The sequence below is a fragment of the Fukomys damarensis genome, unplaced genomic scaffold, assembly GCF_012274545.1.
Source record: "Fukomys damarensis isolate Sample0158 unplaced genomic scaffold, DMR_v1.0_HiC HiC_scaffold_11, whole genome shotgun sequence".
Classification (NCBI taxonomy): Eukaryota; Metazoa; Chordata; class Mammalia; order Rodentia; family Bathyergidae; genus Fukomys; species Fukomys damarensis.
The window spans coordinates 30,285,047-30,306,756 of record NW_022900923.1 but is presented as its reverse complement, the minus strand read 5'-3'; the positions used below and the strand labels follow the sequence as shown (position 1 = coordinate 30,306,756).

General features: G+C 33.5%; 1 pseudogene; it reads left to right on the top strand.

Annotated features, from left to right (window-relative positions):
• The first annotated feature begins 17,254 nt into the window (after window positions 1–17,254).
• Window positions 17,255–17,939, top strand: LOC104870044 (annotated as a pseudogene).
• Window positions 17,940–21,710: the final 3,771 nt, after the last annotated feature.

Sequence of the window (21,710 nt, the reverse complement as noted above, 5' to 3'; positions counted from 1 at the left end):
ATGGGCATTAATTTACATTTTCACCATTAAACTCTAGGTTTATTTTAACTGCACACCACAAAAATCAGAGCATAAAATTCTAAAATTCTTTTAAGCAATATCCCTGTATTATTTGAAGTACAGATACTACTATATATCTTTAATTTTTTAATAATTCAATGACCTCTCTTTCCTGATTACTCAGCCCTGTAAGAATGAGGCCTCTAAAATCTAAGTGAGCCCCGTAGTAATTGAACCAGGAAGGCTTTCTATGCACACTTAAAAATCGATAACAGCTTCTTTATGTTCTTCCTCCCTGTCCATTGTCACTGATCAAGGGTTTCATAATTACCTGGCCACAGTGTAAATACATCAGATTAGATCGCTCATGTTCAGGAGTACATAGCCCTTAATGTAATTACTGACGTCTACTAGAATACAAGATGTGAAATGATCGAGTCGCTTGATAGAAGGCACCTTAAAATCATATTCTACTTCGTCAGACACAGCTGGATTGTTAGCAGTAAATGAAGAGGAATCCAATAATGGAAAACACACTAGATATTTCATTCTAATTCTCCCATAGCACTCAATAATATATATACTCAAATACTATCTGGAAATTATACTTTCTTTTTAAATGAAGGTATTTCTGATATAGCAAAACACCTCTGCATTCACACATGAGTAATGCAATATATTACTTTTCATTCACTCCTCGATGAATTAACCATGAATTTAGTGGCTTGAAACAACACAAATTCACTCTCCTATAATGCTAAAAATTAAAACCCCACAAAAATACCACCATGCCCAGAAAAAAGCAGGGATAGCAATCTTATTTGCAGACAAAGCAAATTTCAAACCAAAACTGATTCTAGTATTATTGATGTAGGACAGTACTGTATCATACCTCCATGAATGTAAAATATCTTGTACCTGCTTTATGATACATCGTAGGGACTGTGCTTTATCAGAGCTACATTTAATGATATTACTCTAGAATGTTCTCTTTCCAGATGATGATTAAGATGCTAATAAAAAAAAAATGGTGCCAGGTACCACAACAGCAACAGAATTTTGCTGTTTTCTGGATATTATTTTCTTTGGTTTTTTTTTTAATGCAATGTGTTGAATGTCTATAATTTTGTTCAGATGACTGCAGAACCTGAAAAAGCTGTTGCTGCTATTGATGCATAATGTACTGCTATTATTGGTCTTTTTATATAAATATAAATATCTATATTTATATCTATATCTATAGATATAGATATATATATACATATAATTTGAATTTTGGGAAACTTTAACGGTGCTGTCAACTTTTGAAAAAGTTATCCCAATTTACTGTTTTGAGTTGGCATTGTACAGAAATGAACAGCCATATTGGTCTAGAAATGGTATTTTTTTTTTCCATTTGTACAGGGGAACACATCATACTAAATATGTAAGGTCATATCTACATGGATTTGATTACAGAATAATAAAGTATTCTCTAAATAATGAAAAAAAATAAGATAAGACTACAAGAACAAGAAGCAATTTAAATATGTTAAGGGACCATTTTCATCTCCAGAATTAAGGATTATTTTAATCTTACATCTTTGCCTTTTCTCCTTTACTTTCCTTTTTAGTTTTATTTTAGGATTCCCTATTTTTAATGTTCATACAGAGATCTCTTTAACTGAAATACCGAATAGTTTCTCTGGTGTGAATATAATAGTACACAGGATCCTAATGAGATAGTTAATAATGTGAAATAGGAAGTAAAGAGCTAAAGGTGTAGGGAAAGTGGGAAGGGTGGAGAAAGGTAATAAGGGAGAGGAAAAATATGAGAAATTGAAAAAATGGAAATAAAGTGTTTGTAAATGGGGAGGGGAGGAGAGGGTGAAGGGAGGGCAGGGACAAGGGGAAAAAATGAGAATCAAGACCTATTATGTAAAGGTACAAGACCCCAATAATGAATGTAACTGTACTGTATACTTGGATTGTACCAATAAACTCAATAAAAAGAAAACAAATACCAACATGATCTAAGGTATCACAAGTTAGTTTTGTCTGTGTATTGTTTGCTTTTCTGGAAGTCCTACAAGAAAATATGAATTTTTATTTTTTTCTATCTTCTAGAGAGATACTTGGCTTTTGGATTACTACTCTTGTTTCCAAGGACAGAAAGGTTAGATTGGTTCTTTTTTACATCTTGATTCATCTCCTGGACTCACAGTTCCCTTCAACTCTCACTACTTCCATTTTTAAAGACCCTTGTGATTATATTTATAACATCCAGATAATTTGCAATAATTTCCCTAGTTTTAAAACAAACAGATTACTGTATTAATTATGGTTTACTGGATAAACATAACAAGTAGGATGTGTGCAGTAACGGGAGGAATTAAGTTGAAGGAATTATTCCATATCCTGTGGAGGCTAACAAATCTGAAATCTGCAGGCCAGGCCAATGATCTGAAAACCCCAGCAAGAGTTGATGCTGTGTTTCCAGTCTGAGAACAGCCCGAGGGCAAAATTCTCTCTTTTTCTGGGGACTGTGACCTTTTCTTAGTAAAGGCCTTCAACTGATTTCATAAGTATCACTTACATTACGTGAAGTTATCAGCTTTCCTCAATGTGTGCAGATATAACTGCATCTAAAAAATGCCTTCAGAGAACATGCAGACTCATGTTTGACTAAATATCTGGGTCCCTGGCCTGTCTGAGTTATCTGTAAAATTAACCACAAAAGTAGCAACCTTAATTCCAGTGGAAACAGAAATATTTTTTACCTTGAAATCTAACATATCTGCAGGCTTAACGGATGTAAGTACTGACATCTATTTTTTTATTATCCTGCATATCACATCTTGATGAGTCACATATATATGCCTGTCATTTAGCCTGATGTACAAAAGCTTAAGGCAAAGATAAGTATGTGCACCTTTTCTCACCCCTCTCATCTCTTTCTTGCTAATCTCCTAGAACAGCCTAAATTCAAATATTACCAATATATCCATTGGTTGATTTGCTGTTCTCAAATTTCCTTCTCTCTCCCTCTCCCTCTCGCTGCTTTTCATGGGCTTTCCCCCTTATATTTTGGAGAATCCATGATCTTAAAAATTTTATATTTTTAGACAAATTGTTTTAACCTCTTCAAAAATGGGTATCAATAAAATCAGCAAAATAACTGAGATCATAGAATAAAATAAGGAAGACAATATACATAAATATTATGAAAATGCCTGGTAATTTAACAATGACCATATTCACCCTATGATTTGAGAAATTTCATTAGTAGCAGATATAGTAGCATACTAATTGCATTAGCAGCAGATATGTTTTCATATTTATGTATTACTTCTAAAAGATTGACTCTGTGTCTCTTCTAACATTTTCTTCATTCCCAGGGATGTCTGAGGCTTTAGCCTGTACCAGTTCCAATGTGGCAAGTGACATGTTGCTCTTTCTTTCAAGAAACATCAAATAGACTGTTCTCCAACCCTATGGAGTCAGATGGCTTTGCGTGACTAAATTCAGGCCAGAAACATGGCCCATTGGAGGATGAAGAATAACAGACGACACTTTTAGGATGCCCCAAATAAGACTTCCTGTGTGATGATCACCTCTGCTTTCTACTTGCTGGGCTTTTCTTCATTAACTAGATTATAAGACTCTAGGGAATGGAAAGGTCTCTAGATAGAAGCAGTTTGAATTTCAGAATGATTTTGCTGAAGAGAGAACCTCTGTCAGCACTGTACTGAGGAATGAGTGCAAGTGAAGGAAAGTAATCACAAAGAAAAAACAGCTCTTTTGTAAGAAGCCACTAAGGGAGTTTTTTATTACTCCCTTGTTGTAACTGGACTGTGTTGACTATCTAATGATCCTTGTTCTATTTACATTGCTCTAAGTCCTTAGAGAACATTTAGATTGGGTTGCTTTGACCAGAAAGGTAAAGGGAAAAAATACAAGGATTTTATTGTTGGTTATATAATTTTACAAAAGTACCTGTGCCTTTAAATATCAGTCTTATTTTCTTGAAAGTTTATACACATAGTACATAAAAATAATTTGCCAAATCTTCTGGGAGTTTCTTCCATTAAATGGTCTGTCTGCATTGAATAATGTCTAAACTAAAGATGAGATCTCAGCACAAATGTTGAATAGCTTTAGTGTGGAAATATCCCATCTTTATTTCTGTGGGGCTGCACTTGAGTCGAGAATCCTGTTGCATTCATTGTGGTGACCCTGATTCCCTAAAGTGGGCTCATCTGAGCTGACGGCCCCAAGGTGAGGAATTAGGAAGCTCTCCATGCCATATGTCCCAGAAAATCCTAGTCATTACTGAGCTATTTATCTTTGATCCCTTGATCAACTAACTTCCTTTTCTCTATCCTTTGGGTAAATAGATCTTGATTTATGTGAGCACTGTGCCAAACATCCCTGACAGAATCTGCATATTGTCTTTCTATCAGTCAGTCTGGGTGTAACATGTACCTGTATATCAATGCAGGTGGCACATTGACTTAATGTAGATAAATTTTATTTCTGTGTTTGGAACAAATCAATGACTTAAATTGATATGAACCATCAATTTGCCCAAATGATCTGTTGAAAATTAAATTCTGTCCCTCAGATATCTAACAATTCTATTAAATTAAGATTGTTTTTATTTAGATAAGATCGATGACTGTTTCTTTCCAGTTAACAATTCAATATTTAACATTTCAAAGCAGAATTTTTAAATTATAAATAAGTGATATTACATGATTACATAGAAATCTTTACATTGATTTTTTTTCCCTCACACCAGCCAAAGTTTTCAAAGTAAGTGCAGATTAGTTTTATTTTTATTTATATTTTGTATTTTCTTTATTGTTTTGCATTATATTACAATATTTTAATCACTTTTGTATTGTATTCTGTGTTGTGGAACTAATCGTCTGAATTTCCACTATTTCCTATTGGGAAATTTGCTTAGATTTCCAAGTGCTTTGGATTACATGCATGTTTCCTGAAGAAATGATGCTTGCAATCCAAAGTTTTATTATACATACATAATGGAATTCCATTCAGCAATAAAAAGTAAATCCTGTCGCCTGTGGTAATGTGGGTGATCCTGGAGAACATTTATGTTTGGAAATAATCGAGGTACAGAAAGAATAATACTGTATGGCTAAAGTTCTATGAAGAATCTGAACACACTGACTTCTACGGTGAGAATAGAAAAGTGGGTACCAATTGTGAGGAGGAGGACGAAGTTGATAAGGGAGAAGGTAATGGCTACAAACTCATGGATAAATAGGAGGAAAAAGCTCCAGTGTAGTATTCTATGGGAGACACACAATTGTTAACAATAACATATCATATATTTCAAGATAGCTAAGAAAGAAGAGGTTGAGAGCTGTCATTACGAAGAAATGGTAATGAACATCATAAGGAAGCTGTGTGCCTTGGTTTGATCATTAAACTTTATGTATATGCATTGAAACATCACACAGCACCCACACATGTAACTACCTGTCAATTAAGAAAATGTTGAGTAGCTCACAGAGAAAAATTTTTGTAGCTGTCAAAATGAAGTTACTGTTTTAATATTTCACCTAGAAAGACACAGAGAAAATTGCAACCGATTGCTTCTCTTTAAATGAGAGTTCTAGAACTGAATTAAATTTGCAGGTGACTCTGGAAGTAAACCAGATGGACTTACACAAAAGGGAAGATTCATTAACCCTCTTCATGAATTTTATGCACAAAATGCACAGTATGCCATGCCAACTAATGAGAATGGAATTACTTCTGTTATTGAATAAAAAAATATGGAAAACGTTTTTTTAAATTCATTGATTTCTAGAAGAGACACAAGATTCAAATATCATTTGAGTATAAAATATGATAGTTCTCAACTCTTCCCTGAGCAATTGGCTCTTAGAAATTTGAATTTAAATAGGTTAAAGAAGCTTCCCCACATTAGCACCATTGAGACAAAAATATAGAACGGGAATGTGTGCATATGTTTTTATTTAAGTTCACATAAAATTTTAAAAGAAATGGAAGAGAATCAAAGTGACCTCAATCCAAATATGTGTAGTCCAAGTTTGAAACTTTTACACTGCCCTACTCATTACTTTTTAGCTTGTAACCATACGGTTCACAAGTTAGATTACATACTGGTTTGGGACTACGTGGCCCCTTAGCGAGCTATTGGAGAATGTTACACCATTTTGTAGTTTATGGCCAAGGAGAAGAGGAGTGGTGCTGTGTAGCCTGGAGGAGGATGAAACAAAGTGTTAAAGTGGAGCCGCCCTGTGTTTGGGATGAAGTTCTTGACTTTCTCTCTGCACTCAGCGGCTCTGAGGAACCTCTCCTAGCAGTGAGAAGCCTCTCCCACTGTGTTTATATAGAATCATCTGCCCATGATACAGCTGCTTAGCTATCGCATATAATTTTATTATTGTGGTTAAAGTTCTTTCACCTGTTTTATGCCCAAAGAACAATAATCCTAGGAACATTTTAACTGACTTATTTTTATGCTCAAATTATCAAACTTCATTTTTATTAGTACACGTTCACAGTACATACTGATTACATTCCTTGTGGGGAGCTGGCAACACATCATAATTATTTCTTTATTCTAATTCCCTCCTCTCTCTCTCTCTCTCTCCCTTCCCCCCAGCTCTTGATCCCTTTCCCTTTGCAAAAGATCTGTCTCACTATCTTTCCCCTTAACAGGGAGTTCTGTTTCAATACAACTGGCCACTTCTGTCATCTTTACATGTAGTCAATATTTTTAATTTTTTGTTATTCTTCCTTCCTTTCCTATGAATGGAAAAAAATTCAAGAGAAACTAATGTCCTCTTTCTGTTCTTAATTTTCTAACTACTCTTGCTCCCATGCTCCACTGAGGAAGGTCTCCAAGGTGACCTCCTCAATAGTGTGATGGAGCACCTCACCTGTCAAACACTGGCCTTTACACGGTCTATGGTGCTAAATCTCCCTGACCTTTTAACGAGTACATTCATTAGTCTTGAATCAGAAATATACTGCTATTAAGACTTGACATTTTTTCTTTTTATAGCTAATCATTCTTCAATTTATTTCCGCTCCATTTATATAATAATTCTGATGAAGTACTCCAACATTTTATCTTTTAAACATCACAAGTTGAATTTGATTGCATAGAATTTTGATTTCCCAAATTTATTTCCTAAATACTATTCATAGTTTAGCAACTATTTAGTAAGGTTAAAAGGTCAACTTTGATCTCAATCATAATGTGCGGTTTCTATTAAATAATCTTCATTCCCTCTGACTGGAAATTTTCTCACACTGGCACCTTGTAATGGGCAGCTACTATGTGATATAATTATTAACTACTTACTTCTAAAGCTATCTAACTAGGTCATACCCTTTTGGTAGGTGTAACATTACCTAATATTTTAAAGTAATATACTGATTCTAACTTCCTTACATAAAATGACTATAAATAGTTATTTAACCCTGATCCAATAATGATCAATGGTGTTATCCATGTTAGATTATTGAGGAAAAAATATTTATTTTTTGTTTGTTTGTTTGTATTGTTTTGTTTTGTTTTGTTTTTTGAGACAGTGTCTAACTATGTAGTTGAGACTGACCTGGAACTTACTATGTAGCTCAGGCTGGTCTTGAACTCACAGCGATCCTCCTGCCTCAGCCTCCCAAAGGCTTGGATTATAGGTGTGAGCCACCACATCTGGTAAAAAATGTTTCTTAAAATATGGCCTTTTACTAGTGTAATATTGATAATAATGTGTTCTACAGAATAGAGATCTTGAAAATATTTCATGAGAAATTGTTTTCAAGGGCAAATTGGTTCTGAAAATCCCATTTACTATGTTTCCTGTACAAAATAATTTAGTATATTTAAGGCTCTAAAAATCCCAATGAAGACTTATTTATCTGGTAATTAACAATATTAATTATCTGACAAGTAATCACTAACTCTGTACTTTTAAAAGGACATATCAAAATATTTGAGTTTATTATTTCATAAAAATTTTGGAGATTTTTTAAAAATGTGCAACAAAATCAGGTGTAAATTATGTTTTCTAGCCATTTTTGGTCAGAGTATTGGAAATAATATTCACTGGTTCCTTAGGTTACACTTTTACAAGAAGTTATGCTGTGCTTTGACCATTAGCAGTTTGAGGTTATATAGAAATGTAAAGACATACATAAATAGACTTAAAATTCATCTGATCCATAGGTAGAAAAAATATAATACAAAGGCAGAGAGTTTCAATAGTATCAAGTAGTAAGCACAATTTAAATAAATATGAGTGCTTCATTTAGAGTAAAAAATTAGAGGAAAAATAGATTTTTAAAAATTTCTGGAACACACAAAAATATATTTGTAATTTTTCAGAGTTTACCTTAGGAATTTCAAAGTTTACTCTTTTATCTTCATCAAAGACCTGGAGGAAAGACACTCCTGAGTAGCTACATTCTGATGTGCTGATACAGTGTGGTTTAAGAGTCTTGAAGACACTACCCCCTGTAAATAGTTAGAGAAACTAATGATACATTAATTATTTGTAAAGGGTCTCACAATTTAGTAATTCAAGGTCCCATTACAAAAGGACTTTGATGATTTCCTGAATTCAGCCAAACAATGAAATGTTGTGGACACAAAGAAGCACGGAGAGCCACTTTCATGGGTGATGGAGAAAACGACTTTTGGAAAGCTAGGTTATAGAGTGGTTCAAATTGGAAGAATAAAAGAAAAGCACCCTAAGACAATCGAAGACAGCATGTTTGCATATAGTTAATATAGCCCTGTGTTATTACTATTATTAGAATGTCTGGGTTAACCAGGTTGGAATCATCAAAAAGACATGAAACATGGAAATTTCATAGTCATTGGCCCATTATTGTTTTATATAGAATTTTAAGGAGTAAAACCTTTGGTCAATAGAGATTAAAGTTTTTCATCATTTCAGCAAAATTTAATTGCATTATTTATTAGCTCTATAATTCCAGGTGATGAAATAATTTTATTCCATGATGCTTTATAGCTACTTGAATTCATCAGTTATAATATATAGGGTGTCTTTCAAAAAGCATATTAAATGTTATAGAACAAAAGAGGAAATCAGATACATATTGTCTGAGAGTTGAATTCTAAGTGACTAGATCTCTTATACTTGTATTTAATGTTCCAGGAAAATTAGTGGAACATTCTGTAAATCCCTAAGACATTATGACTCAGGTATATTGTTGATTTCCCTTCTAAAAGAGACTAGCTAGCTCTTGGGAATTCAGTTGAGAGGTAAGAGTAAAGATTCAGAGCCCAAGCCAACAGCGCAGAAATGAGTGGTTTTGGAGGATCAGAAATGAGGACAGTGTTGGGGTTTTTTACACAAAGTGAGGCAGAAATAAAGATGAGCATATTTTGAATATCAAGATCTTCCAGAGTTTGTGAAACTATGTAAAGGACAAGAAACTGAGATGACATCTGGTCTCAAAGATTCCAGAGTAAAAAGATAGAGTAAATACATTTATCCCCAAGTTCTCATCACTACTTACATTTACAATGGAATTCTACAATACATAATTGTGTTCCTGTTTGCATCGCTGTTGTGATGACCCAATAAACAATTTTGGGAACAACCATATATTTTATATGAAATGGAGTTCTGATGTAAGATGATAATAAAAACAAGTAAAAATCATAAATGCTGTCACATCACATTGTGGTGTGATACAATGATAAAGAGAAGATACATTGTGTTAACATTTTAAGCAAAATACAATGTTCAACACAGTCCTGGTAGCACACGTCTAATTTCTAGAGCTCTAGTGATTTCTAGAAATGAAATGTAATGAGTGGAAATATTGACCATCCATGTCTTGTACATTTATAAAATGTGAAAATAATAATTAAGTTCCAATTCTATTTTACTCTGCAAGTTACAAATTGCCTAAATATGACCTTGTAAACCATGAGACTGTGGATTCTATTTGTTAAACAGTGCTTATTGAATGTGTTTGCAAATCTCTAGTATTTCAATGATGGAGAATTCACCAGTCTCTTTCTGTTTAAACATTTTGACAGAAAAATAAAGATTATGAATGCCAGACCTTTTACTCTTAATCCAATTGTTGCAGTGTCGAAGAGTTAAAGAATGAATCACTTACTCTGGAGATAGTTGCTATGTCCACATTTAAACTTAATTGAGTGATCAATAAGATCCCTGCTTCAGCTGAGTGTATTTACCTCCTCTGTCTCATTGGTGAACTCTGTTGATAGAATAATGCTCTTTTTGTTACTTACTTGATTGCCTGATTTTTTGTAATTATAATACAGGTTCTTCTACAATACTTAGTACTTTTAAAAAACTTAATAGACATTTTAAATCAATAAAATCTATTTGTTCCAAAATAAACTAGGTGAAATATCACACGAATAAAATTATTTTAATTTCATTTTGGTGTTTATTATATTTTCTATTGAATATATGTATATTTTCATGCAAATGAAAATTTTGTGACAGAAACAAATATGTACAATTAAAAGATATTTTCTTTGTCTCTCTTAATGAGTTTTGGTTTGAAATTTACTTTGTCTGAGAATAAGATTGCTACCCCCGCTTTTTTCTGGGCTCCTGTCATGTAGAGAATTGTTCTCCATCATTTCACTTTCAGTCTATGGGCTTCATTTTGCACTAGGTGTATTTCTTGTATACAACATATTGTTGTATTTTGCTTCTTAATCCATTCTGCCAGTCTATTTCTCTTGATTGGTGAATTGAGGCCATTGACATTTATGGTTATAACTGATATGTTCTGACTTATTATTGTCATGTTATTGTCCTTTGGTTGACTCTTTTTACACCCCCTCTCCTTTTAGTTCTTGCCTTGCCTGTTGGATTTGCTCTGTTGGGCCTCTTGGTGTTGTTGCCTTCATTGTCTTTTGCTAGGATCTTTTTTAGAATTCCTTGTAGTGCTGGTTTGGTATTTATGTAGTTTCTCAGGTGTTCTTTGTCGTGGAAGTGTCTTATTTCCCCATTCATTGTGAAAGAGAGTTTTGCAGGATACATCAGTCTAGGTTGGAGGTTTTTCTTTTAGGACTTGGAATACCTCACTCCAGGCTCTCATTGACCTAAGGGTTTGTGTAGAAAAATCTGCTGTGAGTCTGATGGGCTTTCCTTTGCATGTGATTTGTTTCTTTTCTCTTACTGCTTGTAGTATTTTGTTCTTCTGTTGGATTTCTGGGATCTTGATTATTATATGTCTAGGTGTAGATTTTTATTTTTCTTTGATCGTGGCTTTGGAGTTCTATATGCCTCACTTGTCTGTATGTCTAATTCTTCCCTTCTGTTTGGGAAGTTTTCTGTCATTAGTTTTGTGAACAGCTTTTTTAAATCATTTGTATTTTCTCCTGCTACTACATGGATTCCTATCAGTCTTATGTTATTCTTCTTTGCATCATGTAGAAGTTGTTGGATCAATTTCTCATGATTCCTTGCTGCTTTTAAGAGACCTCTCTTTTCACTGTCACTGACTGCAATCCTATCTTCTATATCTGAAATTCTGTCTTCCCAATCTTTTATTCTGTTGCATACACTTTCAGTAGCGTTTTTAATCTCCTGGATATGTTTGAATCTGTTTTATGGATTCCATTTCTTTCCTCTGTTGGGCATTCATTATTTCCATTTCTTTCCTATGCTGGGCCTTCATGGCTTCTATCATGGTCCTGAGCTCATATATTTTTTTGTCAGTTTCTGTTCTAGAGTCTCGAATCATGACTTCCATTTTTCTCACCATCTCTATGATTATCTGGGAAATTATTTCTGTTTTGAATTTTTCTAGAGCCTGATTGCTCTGTTTTGTTACTTCCTGTGCTATGGGTCCAGGGTGTCCTGCTGGTTCACTATCAGATTTTACATCCTCATTTGCCCTACTGTTTTTCATTGGTGAACTGGAAGTCTGTCTTTGTGTCTTACTTAAGTGTTTTCTCATTTTTATTTTTGTTGTTGCATTGTCCTTGGTTTAATTTCTGAGTTATTACTTAAATCTTCATGATACAGTTGAACTTTAGCTTTTGAGTCTCTAATGACTCATAGACATTCTCATTTTCATAATATTGGAGAAAACAACTCACTAAATCAATCATAATCCTTTATCCCAATTCATACATACAGCAACACAATAGGATCAAGCACAACTTGCAAATTGACCACTTGTGATACTCATTAAGATGGAAATAAAATGTTTGTAAATGGGGAGGGGAGGAGGCAGTGAAGGGAGGGCAGGGACAAGGGGGAAAAATGAGAACCAAGACCTGTCATATAGAGGTACAAGATCCTAATAATGAATGTAATTGTACTGCATTCCTAAAATGTACCAATACACTCAATTAAAAAATAAAAGAAATATAATTTCCTTCTTATAAATAAATATGATAGGGCAAAAAATTCTCACAATTTCTAAGTATGAATCTATTTCAAATTTGATTAGATTTATTGTATTGCCTAAGAGAAAAGTATTGTATTATCCAATATATTTTAAAACAAGATAAAAGTTAAGCTATATCAGACTTTATTTCTCACCTGGGAATCGAATTCAGGACCTTGCACTTACAAGACAGGCGGCAGCACCACTGAGCTAAATCCCCAGCCCTTAGACTTCTTTATGTTTTAGTTATTGTTGGCTTTCTATTAATGCAAATAATGTTTTGAAGCTAATATTTCATATATTTGTCAATTTATTATTCTGATGTTTTGTCACATGATATATTTATCTAGTTAAACCAATAGCACTATTTTCAAAAATGGATGAGAGGTAAAGCTTGTTTTTGTCTTTTGGAAGTTGTTACATTATTTTGATGTAATCGTCACACTATTTCATAACTCATTACTCAGTATCCATCCACATCCTGCTCTGTTTAACCATCACATTTCTCATGGTTACTTATCCATAGTGTCTTAAATCCTCATAAAATTCTGGTGCAACTTGTAAATTATTCTGTTGTAGCATCTAACTCAACAAACTAAAAGTTAAATTCAATTTTTTTCTCTTAAAATTGAGCTGTTTTCTATTTTTCCTACCTTAAATAAACCACAATGTCCCTTTCCCTTTAGAACACATTACCATTATTGGTAGTAATAACTGCGAACTGATTTGTGATGCCTACTGTATTGCATTTTGGTTATACAGACATACACAAACAACATAGTACTTTATCTTGGTATTCACTAAGTACAAGAAGCCAAGCTAAATGGATTTCAAGAATTATTTTCATAACATTCCATCACTTGTGTTGTTGGAAATACTGATTGTTAGTGTCTTTAAGTTCCTTATAGCAAGTAAGTTGCAAAGGTGTGATTAGTGTCTGGCCATCTTGGCTACAAATCTTATTCAAACTTCAAATCTCTTGATAAGTAAGATTCCATTGTCTTCTAACTTAGTTCCTTAAGATGCTTCATAGTACAATCAATTCTCCAGAGTATCAGGTTTTAATAATATTTTACTACTTCTGAAGGGCAAATAAAATTTTATCATCTTTCTCAAATAGAGACAGTTCCTCTAAAAGAATATAAGTCAAAATTACATTTCAGAGTTATCTTTGACTTATTTTAGAGTCCTCTTTCTTCTCCTCCTTGAAATCTGTAACTGAAGCAATCTAGAATTCTTGTGATTCCTCAGAAATACCAAGTACTTTTAAATTACTTTTTATCAATCACTTTGCTCTGCTTGGAATTATCTTACTCCTCTCAGTAGGATAAAATCTGTTTCCTTCTAGCTTGCCTCGAATCTAGTTGTACCTAAGAGCTGTAACTCTGTGATCTCTACATTGTGAATTGTAGATGTAGCAGATAAAACAGTGCATCAGAAGATTTTTCCCAGAATACAACCCATTGTGGTTAAAAAATAAAACTATATTACTTGTCTGTGTAGTTAGCACTTTTTTCAACAATATGTCATAATATAACTTATTTTTCCTTTGGCAATGTAATGTGGACATATATAAATCATTCTATAGTTTATTTCAGGTTTAAAGTAATGCAATAGTACATCATACTTTTTTAGTTCTAATAATCCATGTATTTAAAATGATATTTACAAAAAGAAGTACTTAAACACAATCCTAGCCAATACCTGTTACATTTGCCAACATACAGAAATAAATTATTTTTATTATCTGACAAGCAAAAATATTAAAGGTATGCATTTTTCAAAATGTACATTCAATATGTTTTTTCAATATGTACTTTCAAAATAACAGAGTCACAAAACAGGCTGCTATATTAACGAAATTTCTTCTAAATTGTATTTTCAGTCAATTCTGGAAAAATTAATATTTCATACAAAAATAAATAATTTTGGTCATTATAAATTTTTGAAAATATCTGAGGCAGAATATTTGAAAAAAATGCCTGAACCCAATTTTCAAGCCTTTGTTTAGTGTTCTATGCACTTATTCAATACTAGTGATAGCAGCAATAATAAAATGTGATTAAATTTTTATTCAACTTCCTTCCACCACTCTCTTTCCATCCTCTCTCCATCACAGATAAGTACTACAAATAGATTGCTCTCTAAATGTTTATGTAGTGCTTTGAGCGAGTGCGAGTCACCTGGCCTACCTGTCCTTACTTATTTGTAAAGTGAGATTAGGAATAAAAAACATTATCCACTGATTTGTGATGGAGATTAAATTAGCTAATTGAAATACACTTGAAATAAGATACACCATATAGCTTTACTAATCAAAACTATCTTTGTCAGCATGACTATGATCAGACTATAAAGCCACTCACATCAGCAAATCTTAGTTGATTCTTCCAGGAATATTATGTTAAAAAAATTCTATTGATTAGTACATAATTTCATTATTTAATAATTTTTTACAGAATAAATTATCAAATATTGTAACAAATAACTCAACCATGAAGCAGCAGTTCAGTCACTGACATTCATATCAAGATCCTTGTTTTACCCTATTCAAGCATAATGCTATCACTAATATCATCATCAACAAATAACATAATAACAAATCCCAAGAGCACGATTCTTTACCTTGGAAGAGCAACCTGAATACATTGACCCAGATCACAAAGTCCTACACTTGTCCTGCCTTTGACTTTGTTTTCTGAGACACTGCTAAGAATTCAGTAGATGGTTATCACTGTTAGGGGAGTTTAGTTTTGTTCTATAATGATTAATCAGGAGTTATTTCAGGGAGATCAAAGGATAGAAAAAGATTGTGAGTTAATGTACTGATAGATTGAGATACTTAAAAATTCATTTTATGTAATTCCACCATGAAATTTTTTACTTTTGATGATAGACATACATTTGATGACACTTCCGAAAATTCTACTGCAAAATTTTTCAACTGTATGATTTACTGGTCACCTTTAATAATTCTATCATTTTTATATTTTATAGATGGGGGATCTCACTGTGTAGCCCAGGCTGGCCTCAAACTAACAGAAATCATCCTGCCATATTCTTCCTAGTGCTAGAATTACATACATGTAATAAATTTTCTACTAAATTTAATTGACAATAAATTTCATTTGATTTTCTTTTCACTTTAGACATTTTTTCCTGTTCTGGTAATTTTAATCCATCAATTTGTTCCTCTATGAAATAATAAAAAATATTTTACCATATTATATAATATATGTTACGAAGTAATGGAGTGATGCTATATTGCCTTTAACAATAAGTCTTTTCAAAGACTTCATTTTAATTTTTCATTTTATATTTTATATATTAATATATAATTTAATTTCCCCTTTTATATTTTATATATTAACATTGCATACTTTGAGGCAAATGTATTTGCTTATTATATACCATATATATTATTATGTTGTATTTTCTCTTTGGGGGATAAATTATGAATTCTAAACCTTTAGGTGTAAAGAAAATTTTTCAAATAGAATCAATCAGTATATTTATGTAGTTTATAGTAATTGGATATATGCCTTCTACTTCCCTCAGGCTTAATTAGGAAATATATCAAGTACTTTAGGAACTTTAATTAGCCAGTTATTGGACATGTATTTTTTCATAATTAAACAGTTCTGTTGCTACCACTCTCATCACAACTACAATGAGCAAATAAATTACTTTTTAGAAATTGACCAAATTTAATAAGCAATTCGGAGAGAATGAGATTTATTGTGACTCCAATAGTCCATGGGTATGACCCATTTCAGATTTATGGTATTCAGAGCTTTCCTAAATTGAACATAAACTACTTCAGCCATAATATAATAATGAATTTCTAATCTGCTGATTTGAATCTTATTTGAAGTTCAGTAAAATCTATTGAAATAGAGTATAATATTTTATTCAAACATTACAATGTCATGGTTTCAGAAACTTTTATCTATATTTGTATGTCCAAATATGGATCCAAAATGAAGTAGGCCCTGATAACTGCTGATACTATTTCAGAAAAGAAAACATAGTGGGATACATTCAAATTTAGAGATTCAGTGATCTCAAATGAAATGAGTAAACAAGTAAAGAATTACCTAGTTTGCAAATTATAAATAATTTTGAAATACATTATGACCTCTCTGTCTCATGGTTTCCTCAACATTAACACAACTAAAATCAATAAAACTGTCCTTTACTAGCAAATTAACAAAGGATATCTAACCCCCTGGTAATGGGCAAAGAGACACCTTATTAGCACTGTTGAGCCCATAACCCTCAGGGGCAGAGCAAATGAGTACCCTTTGTTCAGCTTGATCCCCGGTTTGGTGTCCAGAGCCAGTGCATACATAGGGTGTGTGAATGCCTAATGTTGTCCTCTATTCTCTTCTTGGTTTTAAAGGGGAACAAATCAAAAGTTAGACTTATAGATTACTTAATGAGGCTCAAAAAAGAAGTTGGTAAACATTCTGTAGTAGGCGAAGTGATTATCCTGTTGTGAGCTTCTGGTTACAAAAAATAGAAATGAAAAGAACATGCTTTGTTTGGAGAATAGGGTATGTGTCCTGCTATTTTATAATTAGAGTGAGAAATGTAAATATTTCTCAGGATTTAATATGAGTCATTGTGTACTCAGGAAACAGCCTGAGTTCAAATTCTGTCTGCCACTCTAGGTGGTGTTGTTATTAAGGAGACAATGGTTGACTTTTTATCTCCCTAAACAGAAGTCTTATAGTAGTGAGCACCTCCAGGTTGTGGGGTACATAAGAGGCATTCAGATTAAGAATCAGGTTGTGATGTTATCAGAGTTAGTAGATGAGTACTTTTTTCTCTCTGGGTTGAGAGAGTCATGGCATTAGGAAATTTCATGGGGCCCTCGTGTCATGCCTTTAGTGGGATCACCAGTGTGTGTGCTGAGGTATGGAATCTGTAGATGGAAGCTCTCCATGTCATCATGGAAACACCTGGCCACATGTTTGATATGCCTAACTAGTGATACCTTTCTCCCACATTCACCATGTTTGTATTAAATAAAGCTCAAAAAATGTTGAGGTGTGGATGCAATGACTAGATTCATGACATATTGAAAAGCTCAATTAAAACACAAAGTGGTTTGTTGTGAGCCAAAATGCCTTCTGATGTGCTTGAGATGATCAAGAGGTTCATTATGGAGCTACTGGAATTCTCGTCAAGAAGGAGGAGTTGACCTTGAAGAGTATCCACCAATTCTGCATCAATGTGGAACCAGAAGAATGGAAGTTGGACACACTGTGTGACTTGTATGAACATAGGCAGTTCTTTTCATTAACTGGTTCTCTGAGGACATGCTTGCCTGAGAATTCACTATCTCTGCCATGCATAGAGATATGAACCAAAAAGAACCTGAGGGAGTTCTGGTTTGGCTCTGTATAGCATTAATTACCAGTGACTTGTTGGCCAGATGCATGGGCGTTCAGCGAAAACTATATCCACAGAATTGGTCTGGTGGGCACTTTGTTCACAAGGGAGTGGGCACTACCATGGTGAAGGAATGAAATGAGAGGAATCTTGGAAAAATTGAGACTTTTACAGCAGCACAATTGAAGAGATACCTCTCAGTGTTGCTGACTGCATGGAGAGAGATGGTCCTGAGGCCGACTCCAGTCGGCATTAAATCTTGGGGCTGAGAAGCAGCTGGAAAGGGAAGAGAAGGGAACCAAATTGATGGATGTCTTCTCTATATTTTTTCTATTTCTTTTTTCTCCCTTTTTTCTTCTTTGAATAAATGTTACCTCTTGAGGAAAAAAGATAACTAATATATTCAAAACCTTGAGACTGTTACAAACACTTATATATCCAGATATAAATTGAAAAGATTAACGATGAAATAAATCCAACACTGAATTATCTTTTTTCTGAAAAGTGTTATGTCACGTGTATTATAATTATTAGTTACATTATGAATGGTGTCAAAATAAAATTAATTATTCAATTAGTGGCATTAAAATAGCCTAATAATGTAATAAAATGCTTTTTAATACATACTTTTACCTGTCATATTTTAGAATTTACAAAACTTGATGACAGCCAAATAAAATCATCATAAGGAGCAATGATCTTTTGCACTAACAAAACTCTTGAATTGTCATCTAATTTTGGTAAAGTGTAATAATAATTTATTATAATATAAATAAATATTATTTAAAAATTATAGATGTATACTTATAATTCAACCCTTTTTATTTCAAGAAGCAATGAAAATAATTTCTAAAATAGAAGCAATCTTACCAAGCTGTTTACTTAAACAGTTTATGCTTTAGTATCCACCTGTGTTCCATGTTAGAAGATGCTAAATGTTGTCTTTATAATCAATAATTCAAGTATGGAGGATGTGCCACCGATAAAAATAGATAAATAAATCTGTAACTATTGGTTTTATTTCAAGCGCTCTAGTCCATTTAGCATGCTGTGAAGGTGGAGGCGAGCCTGGGTTAATGTATCTCTGTAGTTAATACTCTAAGACTCGGAGCCCACTGCTCAGATTATAGCAGGACCCTCTTTTGTAATGCAAGGGTCTAAAGTTCAAACACCATGACCCATTGTGTTGACCTATTTTGCACAGATTGTGAATCCCTAAGATTTTACAGTAGTCATGTGATCAATTTTCATTTTTTTCCCCAATATACGTGTTGCCAATAGTCAAAGCTTGAGTTTTTCATCCTTAAGTAGGACCTTTATTTATAAATTTTCTTCTTAACTAATAATTTATGGAGTTTGCCTTACTGTTCATTGCTGAGACTAAATGACTTTGAAATAGGCCGGTATCATTTTGGCCAGTTAACTAAAGGAATGTGAGTAGTTTTTCTTCTTCCTTTTGCTATGCCCTAAAGACAGCCCAAAATTTTACATTGTCTGATGGAATACTTGAGAGATAGGTCTCAGGGATATTATTGTTTTAGTTTCTTTTGACTTTTCTAATATAAATTTGAGATTTAGGAAATCAATGTCTCTTTTTTGAACCTGCCATATATGATACCCTCTCTCTCAGGCATCTTAGTTCATTAACCTTGGGTACAATGTCCCCCCTTTTAGGACAGAATTTCTCTTACAATTCATATAGGCCAAAAATAATTGTTTCTCTTTATTTCATAAGCTCTGATTGAACCCCACACCCAATATCTTGACACTTTCTGTGAAAATCTTGAGCGCCTTTAACCTAAATAAGCATATTATTTAAAATAATAAGATACACTACAATTTGTAATAGACATGCATATTCTTATTTTTAATTAAGATTGACATTCTAATTATGGAAAATAAATATCTTCCCTTCTATTTACAACAGAAGCTATTTTTAAAAAAATTATTCATCACTGCTGTCAACTTCTGCATCATTAGCAATTTATTTGTTTTATTAATTAATAAAATTAATGCTGCAGTGAATTGGGATGTAGCAGAAACATTGCAGATCATAGATATTTATAAGAGATTTATAAAGAAAGGAACTAAATACACACATTTCCTGTTTGTTCAGACTAAGATCAAACCTGAAGGAAGATGGATTTTGTATTGCAGGGAGGCCCCAGATATTCCCTACTGTATTCACTGACAGCTGCAATGATTTGTTTTTGGTGAAGCCTGCAGCCCTCATAGGCCTTGAGCACAGTTTGAAGAGATTTCAAGGAAACTATGATACTACTTTGCCACAGAGAAGGAATCTAAGCCACTTTGTGCCTTCCTCCAGTCTTTCCTGCCACAAAGCAATATCACCAGACTACTCTTCTAGGATTCAAAGCCAGCTGGTTGGCCCCAGAAGCTTGGCTAAACTGGCCCTACAAATGAGCAGAATGGTGCAACCCACCTTCCCATGTCCCTGGGTGCTGCTGAGAATTCCATCCTTAGGAATGGAACCAACAAGATCTCGCCAAAGTGGAAAAGTTCCTCGCCAATGCACTCATGGCCTCATGAAGCAACTGGAAAAACTACCATGAATGGATAGGCCTACTGAAATTCTAGAAATCATGTGCACTGCTTCCCATGAGTGGCTCAGCCCAGTAAGGCCCCAAGAAAACACATAAGAAGCCCTTGGTCACAGTTAAGTGTTCTGTCTCTGCTACTGGACATTCTTCTTTGCACTGGTTGGGCCCTGTAGAGCACACCTGCTTCCACATGACCACTGGAACCTATGGGTACCCTGCCTGCACTTCTGTACCAGTTACGTCTCGCCTGCAGTGACCAACCAGAGAAGCTGTGTGCACAAGTGAGCAGTGGAAATTGATGAAAACCCTGCAGCTCAGCAGTATTTGCTATGCCCAAAGCCACCAGCATTCCTGTCCCACCTACAAATCCTGGAGGTCAATCAACTGAGACAATCAGGAATATCTACTCCTGAGTATATTTACAGAAGCTACACAGACACTACACTATCAAAGTAAGAATGGTCTACTGAAATGATGCCATAGGTCAAGATGCCAGGAGAAAATCCTGTACTATTAAAAAATAATTAAAATTCTACACAGTTGGTAAGCAACATACTGACTGGATATTCAGGGGTCAACATAAGCATACAGGAAATATGGGAAAGCAAGGGAACATGAAGCCTCCAAACAAGCATGAGAACTCCATAGCAACGAATGCTGTCTCCAAGTAGAAAATCAATGGAAAGCCTAAAAAATTTTTTCGAATAATTACTATAAAATTATTCCAAAGAGACAAGATAACAGAAAAAAAATGAAAACTCGTGATTGAATTGAATAAGAAATTTAGCAGCCATAGAGATCATAAAATAAGAACCAAACAAATAACAGAGCTAGAAATAACTCAATAAATAACACAAAAAGTATAGTTGCAAACTCCAATATTAGATTGGAGATATTAGGTGAGGCCAAATAATTTTTTAGTTCAAAACAGATCTGAAATCATCTAGTGATAGATGTTGATGATGAGAGTGATATATATGAAATAAATCAAAATAAGAATGTAGAAATTTTAAAATGTTATGGGACACTTAAAATGTTATGTGAACACTTTTTGTATTATATATATTCTAAGTGAAGCAGAGAAGGTAAAAGGCATAAAAATTATTCAAGGACCCGAGTTCAATCCCCTGTACAAAAAAAAAAAAAAAAAAAAAAAAGCAACAACCTCTCAAACTAAGAACACTGTAATGGCCTCTACCCAGCAAAGTTCTTTTTCAGAAATGAAAATAGAAAGCAAAGGACTATGACTGCCAAAATAAAAATATGTGAAATTGTAAAATTCACTAGTACAGCCAGCTGATGACAACTTATAAAACAGAATCGATTTCTGTCACTATAAAAAAAACA